The 13,295-nt window shown below is 49.0% G+C and overlaps 1 protein-coding gene across 1 annotated transcript in view; it reads right to left on the reverse strand.

Annotated features, from left to right (window-relative positions):
* Positions 1 to 13,295, reverse strand: part of Gabbr2 (gamma-aminobutyric acid type B receptor subunit 2) — a 340,623-nt gene that overhangs the window by 121,202 nt on the left and 206,126 nt on the right.

Here is a 13,295-nt window from a genome sequence, read left to right on the forward strand (position 1 = left end):
TGTGTATGTGTTTTTGTGTGTATGTGTGTGTTATATTTGTGTGTATGGTGTGTGTGTATATGTGTGTGTTTGTGTGTGCATGTGTGTATGTGTGTGTTTGTGTGTGTTTGTGTGTGTTTGTGTGTGTCTGTGTGTGTCTGTGTGTGTGTATGTGTATGTGTATGTGTGTGTCTGTGTGTGTCTGTGTGTGTGTGTGTCTGTGTGTGTCTGTGTGTGTGTATGGTGTGTGTGTGTATGTGTGTGTATTTGTGTGTGCGCATGTGTGTATGTGTGTGTTTGTGTATGTGTTTTTGTGTGTATGTGTGTTATATGTGTGTGTATGGTGTGTGTGTATATGTGTGTGTTTGTGTGTGCATGTGTGTATGTGTGTGTTTGTGTGTGTCTGTGTGTGTCTGTGTGTGTGTATGTGTATGTGTTTGTGTGTGTGTGTCTGTGTGTGTGTATGGTGTGTGTGTATGTGTGTGTATTTGTGTGTGCGCATGTGTCTATGTGTGTGTTTGTGTATGTGTTTTTGTGTGTATGTGTGTGTTATATGTGTGTGTATGGTGTGTGTGTTTGTGTGTGCATGTGTGTATGTGTGTGTTTGTGTGTGTATGTGTTTGTGTGTATGTGTGTTATGTGTGTGTGTGTATGGTGTGTGTGTGTATGTGTGTGTCTGTGTGTGTGTGCCGCCGTGCATGTGTGGAGGTCAGAGGAAAACCTTGGGCATTGCTCTTCTTTACACATTGTTGGAGGCTGGGTCTCTTGTTCACAGGACTCCTGGTCCACGAGCTTCCAACGATTCGCCCATCTCCACCTGCTATGTCACTGTAGGCCTGCTGGGATGGCAGGCCTGTGCTACTTTGCCCAACTTCACATGGGTTTTAGAGAGTCAAGCTCAGATCTCCATGCTGGTGTACTCTATCCACTGAGACACCTCCCCAGCCCACAACCTCTGCTTTTGGAATGAGAACCCTGGATTGTAGTTCTAAGCTGTGCTATGATTATTTCTTCATGATGATATCAATCAACAAACATTCATTTCATAGACTAAGAGCCAGGCCTCACTCCAAGTCACAAGGACTGTCCCTACACCACTCTCACCATTGGCTTACAGGCTCGCTGTCTAAAAGAGGAGGCAGGTTTACATCCAAACAATTTGAGCTGGAACCACTGTTGCCGTCCACTACTTACCTTGGGTGGTGGGGGTCCCTCTCTCCTCCCATCTATTTCACCTGATTGTTCAGACCAGGTGTCTGGAAGGTGAACCCCTATATCCCACCCCACCCCACCCAACCCATGCTTGGTCAAAGTTAGCTTGTTAGAGGAGCTGGGAGTGCGGGAATATCACATATCTGCATGAGCTTGAGTCAGCCAGATGGGTAGCCTGGTCTAACCACTCAGCACCTGTGCAATCTGCTTATGTCCCTCATATGTGTGGTGTATTTTTCTTTCATCTGTAATAGGAACATTCTTTACTTCAGGTTCTATTTATCAGACACTGCCTATGTCCCATGTCTAAGATATTGCAGAAAACAAGCCAGGCAATAATTGAACTGTGCTGTGTCAGCTGGAAACCACTGTGGGCAAGGATGAAGCTTGGGGCAGTGAGTAGATGGAGGGACAGTGAGTAGATGGGGAGGGACAGTGAGTAGATTGGGAGGGACAGTGAGTAGATGGAGAGGGGACAGTAAGTAGATGGGGAGGGGACAGTAAGTAGATGGGGAGGGACAGTGAGTAGATGAGGAAGAGGACAGTGAGTAGATGGAGAGGGGACAGTGAGTAGATGAGGAAGAGGACAGTGAGTAGATGGGGGGACAGTGAGTAGATGGGGAGGGACAGTGAGTAGATGGGGAGGGACAGTGAGTAGATGGGGAGGGACAGTGAGTAGATGGGGAGGGACAGTGAGTAGATGGAGGGACAGTGAGTAGATGGGGGGGACAGTGAGTAGATGGGGGGACAGTGAGTAGATGGGGAGGGACACTGAGTAGATGGGGAGGGACAGTGAGTAGATGGGGAGGGACAGTGAGTAGATGGGGAGGGACAGTGAGTAGATGGAGGGACAGTGAGTAGATGGGGAGGGACAGTGAGTAGATGGAGAGGGGACAGTGAGTAGATGAGGAAGAGGACAGTGAGTAGATGGAGAGGAGACAGTGAGTAGGTGAGGAAGAGGACAGTGAGTAGATGGGAGGGGACATTGAGTAGATGGGGAGGGGACAGTGAATAGATGAGGAAGAGGACAGTGAGTAGATGGAGAGGGGACAGTGAGTAGATGAGGAAGAGTACAGTGAGTAGATGGGAGGGGACATTGAGTAGATGGGGAGGGGACAGTGAATAGATGAGGGAGAGGACAGTGAGTAGATGGGAGGGGACATTGAGTAGATAGGGAGGGGACAGTGAGTAGATGGGAGGGACAGTGAGTAGATGGAAGGACAGTGAGTAGATGGGGGACACTGAGCAGATGAGGAGGGACACTGAGTAGATGGGGAGGGGACAGTGAGTAGATGGGGAAGGAAAGTGAATAGATGGAGGGACAGTGAGTAGATGAGGGAGGGGACAGTGAGTAGATGGGGAAGGACAGTGAGTAGATGGGGAGGGACAGTGAGTAGATGATGAGGGGACAGTGAGTAGATGGGGGGACAGTGAGTAGGTGGGAGAAGGGGCAGTTAGGTGAGGGAACAGCAACTCCACATGGGGTATTGGAAAGTCCTGGCTAAGAAGGTGACAGCAGGGTAGGACATAGAATGTAAAAAAGAGGCCAGGTACAGTCCACACAGTGTGCTAGGCTCCTGGGATGAGCCACCCTCGCTGGGTCTGACCCCAGCCTCTCATCTCCCTTTGTGATGAGTCCAGGATCGGGCTGCAGTGGGAATCGTTTACTAGACAATTGCTCAGCATTCCTCGGTGTGGCTGCGTTAGAGGAGAGCGAAGGCAGCTCGGAAAGCTCAATTTTTAGTACAGTTGTTTATTGCTAGCAATTACTGCCTGAGAAGTGTTCTTGATGGTATGAATTTGCAAGGCCACAGGCCCACACCCCCTTCCGATCAGGCCGGGGATCTAAGCCCCAGAAAGACACCCATGGGAACCATGAGAGGCTGGGGAAGATAGCGGCCTCACAGCATGGGTAAATTCCTGATGCCGAATCAAAGTGAGAATTTGGGATTCGCTCTTGATGAATCTGTGAATGGCAGTCAACTCCAAAGCCTGATGACCTATCTACTGTCAGTCCTGATTAGCGCTTGGGTTGAAAATGACTTTTTATGTACAGAGGCCCGGAAGGCATGGGATGAGAAGTGTTAGATTTCTCAATTAGCAAAGTGATTGGAGGGAGCGCTGGTGGCCGAGCTCACCCTAGGTGTGCAGTCTAGTGGGCTGCGTGGGCTGCATAGCCTGCGTGGGCTGCGTGGGCTGCATGGGCTGCGTGGGCTGCGTGGGCTGTATGGACTCTGTGGGCTGTGTGGACTGCGTGGGCTGCGTGGGCTGCGCGGACTGCATGGCTGCAATCGCCCTGCTGTTGCCTGAGTACCCCAGAGGTGCCATGGATGGTGATTCCCCAGAGGAGACGAATGAGACCCTCAGCTGGGGATACTAGGGAGGGATACCAGTGCAGTGCAGACTGAATCGAGGGAGCCTTACTCAGTTCCTTCCTCAGGTAAGGGAAGCCAACACCCAAGATAGCAATCAGGTTACAGTAAAAAACATTTCTTGGGAATAATTGATTTTCCCATAGAAACATTTGTCAGCCTTAGATTGGCCCCCAGATACATGTGTAAGTGACATGTTCTCAGAAGAAGGAGGCCAGATCAGAAGTGGTGGCCTAATCCTGGGCCAAGTCAGTCATTCCTTGCATCTCCAGGCATGGAGCCCCTAGGCTCCCAGGTGGGAACTATTAGCCAGTCATGTGTGGCATCTGGGGGATGGGCTAACCCAGTCAAACTCTTCAAAGGGATCCTGGGAGACCTGGGTGGGGCACCAACAGCACCTGTGCAGTAGTCTTGTGCTTAATGCTAAGTGATGATTCCAAGGGCAGTGAAGCCAAGTGGCACAGAGCCAGACAGGAGGCCTGCAGGTTGGTGACAGATGCCGTCCCCCATCAGCGACTCAGATCCTGTGACGGAGTGAGCAGCAGAGAGACCAAAATCACACTTGCTCACAGGTAGACTTTATTTGGCGCTGACCACTATAACCTTAACAAGGGTTAATAGATTGGCTCACCTTTGAGAGGATGGCAATGAGTTATGCGTGTGAAGTAAACGGTCCCTCATAGGTATACTGTGACTCACTTCGGACTCAAGCCCCCTTAGAATGCAGCATCCATAACAAAAACTGTGGTATGAGGGCTGTCAGTGGCCACTGAACCCTAATTACCAAGTAGTTCCCATTTTACAGAGCAGGAAACTGAGGCCCAAACAGTGACTATCTTCCTAGGTCACCTAGCTCTCTCTCTGTCTGACTTCATGACTGCAGTTTCTGTGTCAGTTTATCAAGGCTGTCCTACATAGTGGCTTGTTTCTTGTGTTAGAGGGCGTCTGGTTCTGCCTCTGGGCTAAATGAGGGCACCAAATACAGGACACAGACATGTAGGATCTGTGTAGGAAAATGAAACCAGTCACCCACAGAATCACACAGGTAGGAGAGATGGGCCAGCTCTCAGAGATAGTGTTTAGTTGTGTGTGCACAGGCACATCTGTACGCGTGTGCATATGTCTATGTGTACCCGTGTACATGCACATGGGTGAGCGTGTCAGTGTGGACTTGCATATATGTGTGAATGTGTGTACACTGAGTGTGTGTGCATGTTGTGAAGGTTTTATGGATAGAAAGTAAACTCCTCGAGTGTGTGTATGTGTGTGTGTGTGTGCGTGTGTGCGTGCCTGTGTGTGTGTTTGTGTGTATGTGCTTGTGTGTGTGTGTTTGTGTGTACGTGCCTCTCTCTCTCTCTCTCTCTCTCTCTCTCTTTCTCTCTCTGTGTGTGTGTGAAGGTTTTCCAGATAGAAAGTAAATTCTGTGTGTGTGTGTGTGTGTGTGTGTGTGTGTGTGTGTGAAGGTTTTCTGGATAGAAAGTAAATTCTGTGTGTGTGTGTGTGTGTGTGTGTGTGAAGGTTTTCTGGATAGAAAGTAAATTCTGTGTGTGTGTGTGTGTGTGTGTGTGTGTGTGTGTGAAGGTTTTCCGGATAGAAAGTGAATTCTGTGTGTGTGTGTGTGTGTGTGTGTGTGTGTGTGTGTGTGTGAAGGTTTTCTGGATAGAAAGTAAACTCCTCAACTTCAGGATGACAGCTGTGCTGGCCCACAGTGGCATAGGATAACAGGTGGCTGGAGTCTACTCTGTACTCTCTCCTCAGGGGAAACTTGTTTTTCCCAGGCTGCCTACTTTACTTAGGCCACTTGGGATTCCAACTCGACTTGTTTTATGGACTTTTCTTTTTTAGTAAAATGTTGTTGGGAGTGGGTGGGCAACAGTGGCTGGTATTCAAGGCTTAGCAGAGATTCTTTTTACAAAACCCTAACACAAACGCTTTAATGGATCTGCTGGCCCGTGATCCCTCCTGGCCAGGAACAAAAGCAACCAGGTCATGAGCTCTGTGATAGCTCTTGTAGAGCTCTTCCCCTCTCTGTGAGATAAGCCTGAAGAGAGTAGCCATCAAGAGAAAGGTCTCAGCCTTGTGTGGGGCCTCCTGGACAGATGCTGCACTGATACCCAGCCCTTAGTGGTTGAGAGAAGCTGGTGAGGGATGAAGGGCGCGCGCGCGCGCGCGCGTGTGTGTGTGTGTGTGTGTGTGTGTGTGTGTGTACTCATGGTGGCCAGCAGAGGGCGTCAGATCCTTAGGAGCTGGAGTTACAGGCAGTTGTGAACTACCCAACATGGTTGCTAGGATCCAAACTGAGATTCTCTGGGAAAGCATTAGATGCTCTTAGCTGCTGAGCCATGCCCCAGCCTCATGTTTTCGTTCTTTTAAAACACGTTCTAGAGGCTGGGGAGGTAGCTCGGTTAGTAGAGTGCTTCACAGGCACAAAACCCTGGATTCAGAGAGATGGGCCACCTCCTTCCTGGCTGTGGTGGCTTCTGCATGGAGTCTACCCATGGAGAGTGAGAGTCACAAGAAACAGCTTAGCAGGAACCACATTCTCTTTTCAAGGTCCTCACAGGAGTCCCTTACTCACTGCTAAAACCAGATGCACTTGTATGCCACATTGCCCCACCTGGACTTGGTTTTCACAGGCTGAGATGGTAGAGACACTTTATATGAATCCCATTGCCATAGGAAGTAAAGCAAGGATCTGTTGATCCAGTATGACAATACCACATATTAAATAAGGTGAGTTTTAAAGAATGACCAGAAAAGAGGACAAGGAGAGGACTCAATTGGTAAGGCTCTTGCCGTGAAAGCAGAGGGCCCAAATTCAATTACCAGCACACATGTAAACATTGGGCAGAGTAGCACACACACGATCCCAGCCCTGGAGATCCTTGGACAAGGATCTGAGGACAGGTGGATCCTTGAGGCTCACTGGACAGCCAGTCTAGCCTGATTGGGGATCTCCAGGCTGATGAGAGACCCTATCTCAAAAAACAAGGTAGAAAGATTCTAAGTAACAGCACCTCAAAAGGTGTCGTTACCTCTGATCTCCACACACACTCGTGCATACATACGCACATACAGGCATTTATACAAACACATACTTCCACTAACACCCACACGAAGATTAATCAGAAGGATCCTTTTTATCACAGCAGTAATAACCCTAACTAAGACAAGGCCTATGGGTGAAATGTGGTGGTTGAATAAAAGTGGCTCCCATAGGCTCATATATTTGAATGTTTAGTCACCAGGGAGTGGAACTGTTTGAAAGGATTAGAAGGATCAGGAGGCGTGGCCTTGTTGGAGGAAGTGTGCCACTGGGGGGTGGGCTTTGAGGTTTCAGATGCCCATGCCAGGTCCAGTCTCCATTTCTCTCTGCCTGGGGATGAAGATGTGAGCTCTAGCTCCAGGGCCATGTCTGTCTGCATGCCACTACACTCCCCACGAAGATGATAATGGACTAACTCTCTGAAACTGTAACCAAGCCTGCAATTAAATGCTTTCTTCTATAATTGTTGCCATGGTCATGGTGTCTCTTCACAGAAATATAACAGTGACTAAGACATGGGCCCTTACTGAGAGACCAGGGGAAGGAGATGTTCTGAGCATAGCATTGCTTGGTACTTGAATTTTTTCATGGCCTCTTTTTTCCTTTAATTGATGATATATATATATATACATATATATATTCCTAAATGCATAAATACAACCTGTTAAGTCTGTATAATGTTATTTTTATGTATGTTTTTAGGACTGTGTTGGCCTCTGCCTTCTCCAGACCTCTGTCATACCACGTCCAATCTGTCTACCAGCCAAATCCAGCACATCCTTCTTCAATATTTAGCCTTTCAGCCAGCCTGATCCTCCTCTCCATGCACCATCTCAACCCCACCTCTCCAGATCTAGCCCAGGTTCCATGTCTAGCACCCCTGGCCTAGTCTGGCTACTCTTGCCTGCACAGCAACCAACCAACCTCTAGGCTCTATAGGGCTCCTGCCCTCCCAGGACCCACAAGCCCTTCCCATGGCACATTCATTTGGTATTGTGTAACTCTTAGTTATTTTTCTATTGCCATGACAAAACACCACGACCAAGGAAACTTATAAAAGAATGTATTTAATTTGGAGGTCATGTTTCCTGAGGATTTAAGTCCATGGTCATCATGGTGGGAGCATGGCAGCAGGCAGGCAGGCACGGCACTGGAGCAGTAACTGAGAGCTTACATCTGAACCATAACCATGAAGCAGAGAGAGAGAGAGAGAGAGAGAGAGAGAGAGAGAGAGAGAGAGAGAGAGAGAGAGAAACACTGAAGTTTCCTGGGCATTTTAAACCTTAAGTCCCACCCCAGTGACACACCTCCTCCAACAAGGCCACACCTTCTAATCCTTCCCAAATAGTCCCACTAACTGGGCATGAAGCATTCAAATACGTGAGCCTATGGAGGTTATTTTATTCAAACCACCTCAATAGCCAATCAGTATGCTCTTCCTTGGGGAAGACTCTTTCTTCCACTCCCAGCATTCCTTGGTTGCCTGTAGCTCTCTCTGTGGGGTTGGGGCCTCTTGACTCGCCCCTCCCCTTCCACAGTAGCATGTTTACTGGTGTTGTCTTTGCTCAGATCATGAATTTTAATGTAGCTCCTGGAAGATCCTCAAGTTTGGGCAGAGATCATGCCCCAAGATCCTCCTGCTTTCCAAAAAATGATTGTGTAGCAGTGTCTGAGTGTCTAAGACCTAAGCAGGTGACTCCAGCCTGGGGTTCATTGGCAGAGGAAGGTACTGGGCGAGGAAGAATCCTGGGAATTCGGAGTATGGGGTCCTTACAGGCCTGAACGTCACACTGTGTCCCCAGAAGCCAGAGATAGACAGCATGCCGGTCACTGACATAGAGCTGAGGTGTAGATGCTCATTTCCATGGATCCTGGTCCCCGAACAGATGAAATGGAACTGGGCCCCAGGCTAAGCTGGATCTCCACTCTCAGCTACAGAGAAGAAACTTCTCCACCAACAGGCCAGCTAGGCACCCAGGCCCGGATCCCAGACGACTGCACACACTGAATCAATTGGAATTGAGTCACCGATATGATTAATTTAATGCATTTAAATGGTTTCCTGTATAGTAAGCATGCTGAATGAGGGAGACCCAGAACACTGCGTCTGCCCGAGACGTGGAGATGGCAGGAGTGATGATGAAGCCGTGTCAGCCCTTCCCACTTGTCTTCCGTCTTCCGAACTCCTCACTGATTGCTGAACATGGCCTTCTGCAACCTCCTTGGGCCACAAAGGCACTTTGTACTGTGTCAAAGGATATTGTAGTTTCAGCAATCCAAAGATAATTTTAATGAGGCCTGTCTGCAACCCAGGGCCAGGTACACCATAATGCCCAACCAAGGGGGAAGTGGAGGATAGAACAGAAAGCCAAGTGGATTCACATTGCAGCCTTTCTCTGCTGAAGGGGACTCACAAGGGCAGCAGGGACAGGGCATGGAGTTGGTGGAGGCCTGGTGGGTCTGCCCGCCACTGGGGCTCTGCCAGGTCTTGGTGCTGGGGGCCAGGAGGGAGTCACACCCCCTTCCAGATCAATGTCCCTGGTAACAGGGTGTTGGCTCCGAGCACTTTTAAGAGTGAGTGCAGGTCTGCCATTGGCTGAATTATGACTCAGCACAGTGCAGGTGTCAAGGAATTTCCCATTAGTAAGAAATTCATCTTCAAGCCCTGGAAAGCATTTTAGCCCGTCTTAGCTAATTGCTCGTCAAGTAGTGATTATTTGGCTTAGATGACAGGGTGTGCTTCATAGGGGTTATAAATGAGCTCCAGCGAAGCCGTGCCAGGCGCCAGGCGCCAGGCTCAGGGCCGGCCTCTGGGCTTAGAGATGCAGCAAAAGGCTTCTGGGCTTCTGCAGTGATCCATGAGCCAGGCTGTGGTGGGTGTCGTGAACTCATTCTACCAACAAGAAGCGAAGCCCACCTTTCCTCTCTACATGAGCAGAGAGTGTGCGCAGGGAGGGGGCAGGTGGGGTGTCGTAACTGGGAGGAGAGGCTGTGGGCAGAGTTTCCTCTGCTAACCTAGAAACTCATACCTGAGGCTAGCCCTGAACTTGCTGTGTAGCCCCACGAATGACCGTGAACTTCTGGTCCTTCTGCTCTGATTCCTGAGTGCTGAGGTTATAGGCCTGTACCACCTATTGTGATATTCGTGACACTGAGGGTTGAACCTAGGGATTTGCTCACACCAGGTCAGCACTGTACCAACAAGGCTGTGCCCCTAGTCTGAGGAGCCTCTTTCTTACAATGTGTTTAAAGCTCTATGTAGCTCAGGCTGGCCTCAGGTTCACAATCCTACCACCACCTCCTAAGTGCTAGGATTATGGCCATGTGCCACCATACCTGGGTTTTAGTAAGTTTTCTACTGTGGGCTCAGAGTGTGATTTTTATAAGGGCTTCTGAGGATAAAGGCCTCTTTGTAAGCTAGAGTTTGGGGCTAGATTCAGTAAAAACGTACTTGGCCTTCACGCCTGAATATGGGAGGGATGTCTACTTTAGATCCTTCGACCTAGGGATGTTCTGCAAACTGAGAGCCCCCCTCTAGGTGGGGAGGTGGCTGTTGGACTACAGCCTGCATTAAAAGTCACCTGGAGGGGTTGGGGATTTAGCTCAGTGGTAGAGCCCTGGGTTCGGTCCCCAGCTCCGAAAAAAAAGAAAAGAAAAAAGAAAAAGAAGTCACCTGGAGGTTAGTTAAGGACCCAGAGTTTAGAGCCCCATTCAGTGAGTCTAACAAGCTCTTGGGTAATGCTCACACACTCTGAATGGCTGCCCCACGAGAGTCCTTTGCTTGTCAACTCTAGACTTGAGTCCCAACTTACCTTCCTAGGCCTACCATCTGCCACCTACCTCAGTGTTCTGTCTCAGATGACTGTATCCTCCCCTAATCAAGCCCACCGTCCCTCTTACTCAGCCTCCACCTGGTCAGCTAGGCTTGAAGGCCTAGTGCTTGCACACTGCTCAAGGCCAGGCTCAAACACTGCCTCTTCTGAGAAGCCTTCCCTGAATTCTCCATAGAGGTCAAGGGCATCCTTGTAGGCTGGTGGAGTTCTCCCCAGAACCAAATGCTTTTAACCCTTCCATGTCAGCTCTGCTCAGGTCTCACTCCTAGATCTGCACCACCGCAAACACTTGCAGCTCCTGCGAGACCTGCCGGCCACATCGCTAGTGCCTGAAAATGTCTTCCAAACTCAGCATGTATGAAATACACCAATCCTCCCCTCTCATGTTACACAATGCGGACTGATCTCTAATTGATTCCAAGTTAGACAGAACAAGGATAACACATCCATCCATTCCTGCTTCAGGCAAAGTACCTGTGTTTGCCAGGAAGACCAAAGGCAGAAAGAGAACCCTACACTCATGTGCAGAAGGCAGTGTTATGCGGCCACCATGTCCAAGACCCATATTCAAGTCCCAGCCCTTCCTCGGGGTAGCTGTCTACTTCAAAGCTCTGAGTTCTAGGCTGCTCGTCTTTAACAGGAATAGGAAGGCAACTGTTCTTCTCATGGGGCATAAAGATGCAACAGGACCATTAGGGACAGTATCAGGAGCTGGCATGTCCTGGGTTCCAGCCCTAGGTATACATGGTCGGGTAGCATCTATACAATGCGCAGGGTTGAGCCCTGGGTGAATGTTGGGGATCTGTTAAGTATTATCAGTGCTAATTTTCCAAAGTCCGTGTAAGTCATGTATTATCACCATCTGCATCTGCCAAGTGAGAAACTTGAAGCCAGACTTGGGAATCCACCCAACCAATATTAGCAGGTGCCACACGGACACCATTTATTGTCTTGTATTAGAGATTGGACCAAGGGGCCTGGGAATGCTGGGCAAGCATTCAATCCCAGAGCCATGTCCCCAGCCCTCTTTTTCCTTTCAATTTTGAGACAGTCACACTGAGTTGGGCAGGCTGGCCTTGAATTTACTCTGTAGGGTAGACAGGTCTTGAACTTGAGACCTTTCTGCCTCAGTCTCCCAAGTAGCTGGGATTACAGGGCTGCACCTCCAGGCCCAACACGATGCCTAATCTTTGCAACTACTTTGCAGACAGAAGCACTGTTTCCATTTTGTGAATGGAAAGTCTATATTTCAACGATCACTATTTTTGGTCAATATTTGAAAGGAGTTCATTTTACCAGGTAGAAAAAATGCAAATATAAGAGAAGATAGTACTTTTTCTTGGAAAACTGACAATTAAACACAGGTTATTAAAACACTTATTATTAAAGATGCCGGTAACCATGTGCCTTCATACACAGGAGCATGGCACCTCTCAGTATCAGGGAACGTCATTTAACCCTGCGGTGCAGGTCTAGGCATGTCCCTGCATTTAGCCCCATGGTGTATCCATAAACATGTCCCTGCGTTTATCTCTGTGATGTGTGAACAAGCATTTAGCAGACTACAAGGCTGAGTTCTATGTGTGTCTCATGTGATTCTGGGGACCACTCAGTGACTGAGACATACTCTGTCTTGACCCCGTGGAGCCAGTGCTGGTGGCAGGCAGAAACAGGGGCTAAGCAAGATCTCAGACTTCACCCACAGGCATCAGGCTCCGTCTTACGACTTTAGGCATCAAGATGGTGGGACAGTGTGATAAACAAATGTTGATTTTGTTTTAGACATGCATGCAACCATTTGTGTGCACAACTTATATGAAAACATGCAGGTACGGAACAGAACTAAAGGACAAGGAAGAAGAAGGCTTAACTGTCTAACTGGTGAGGAAGGGCACAATGCCCACCAGGACACAGCACTGAGCACCTAATGAGTGGGACTGCATGAAAATGAAGGCTTTCTATCCACCAAAAGACACCAAGAGAGTGAGAGATAAGTCACAGAACGGGGAGAGAAGAGAGCCACACAGACCTCTCAAGGGAGTCTCAGGTAGAACCCAGAGAGGATTTCTGTCTCCCAGCCACCAGTGGGCAAGAAAAGATAACCAGGCAGGGACTCCAGTAGGAAAGTGGGTGAAAGACCCAAACGACAATTACAAAAGAGGCTGAAAAACAACCAACAAAGGGAGGAGAGACTGGGTGGTGCCAGCTTGGTATGACTTCTTGCTGTACAAGCACAAGGACCCAAGTTCGACCCCCAGGACCTACATAAAAATCTGGGTATGGTGACACCTACTTGTAGTCCCAGCATTGGGGAGGCAGGGATAGGCAGTCCCACTGGCCAGCTACTCTAACCTTTTCAGTGAACTCTGGGCCACTAGGAGATCCTGCCTCAAGGAAGGTGGATAACATTCCTGAGGAGCAACACCTAAAGTTGTCCCCCTGCCTCCACATGCACAGTCCGGTGCACATGGGTGCACACACTTATACAAAAGACGAGAAGATGTCCAACTTCATTAGTGGCCAGGGACGTGCAAAGTAAAACCAAAGTGGGATGCCACGTCCCACCCACAAGCTTGGCTAAAATTACTGAAGATGCAGGATTTGATCCTGAATCTGGCCTACCCCACCCATGGGGTAGTGGAGTGCACTCACCCGTGTCAGGTACTTATCCTTTCTTCTTGCTGAATCATGGAGGTGTTTCCCCAGTGAAAGAACCCATCCCACCCCAGCCCTCTGTTCAATCCTCCCATAATCCTGTGTCTCATAGAATATCCCGAGGAAGGAATCACACATCAGCACACGTCAGCAGTGCCTAATGGTCCCTCTTTTGACCTTGTATGACTCCCAAGGGCA

This window comes from Rattus norvegicus, chromosome 5, assembly GCF_036323735.1.
Source record: "Rattus norvegicus strain BN/NHsdMcwi chromosome 5, GRCr8, whole genome shotgun sequence".
NCBI lineage: Eukaryota > Metazoa > Chordata > Mammalia > Rodentia > Muridae > Rattus > Rattus norvegicus.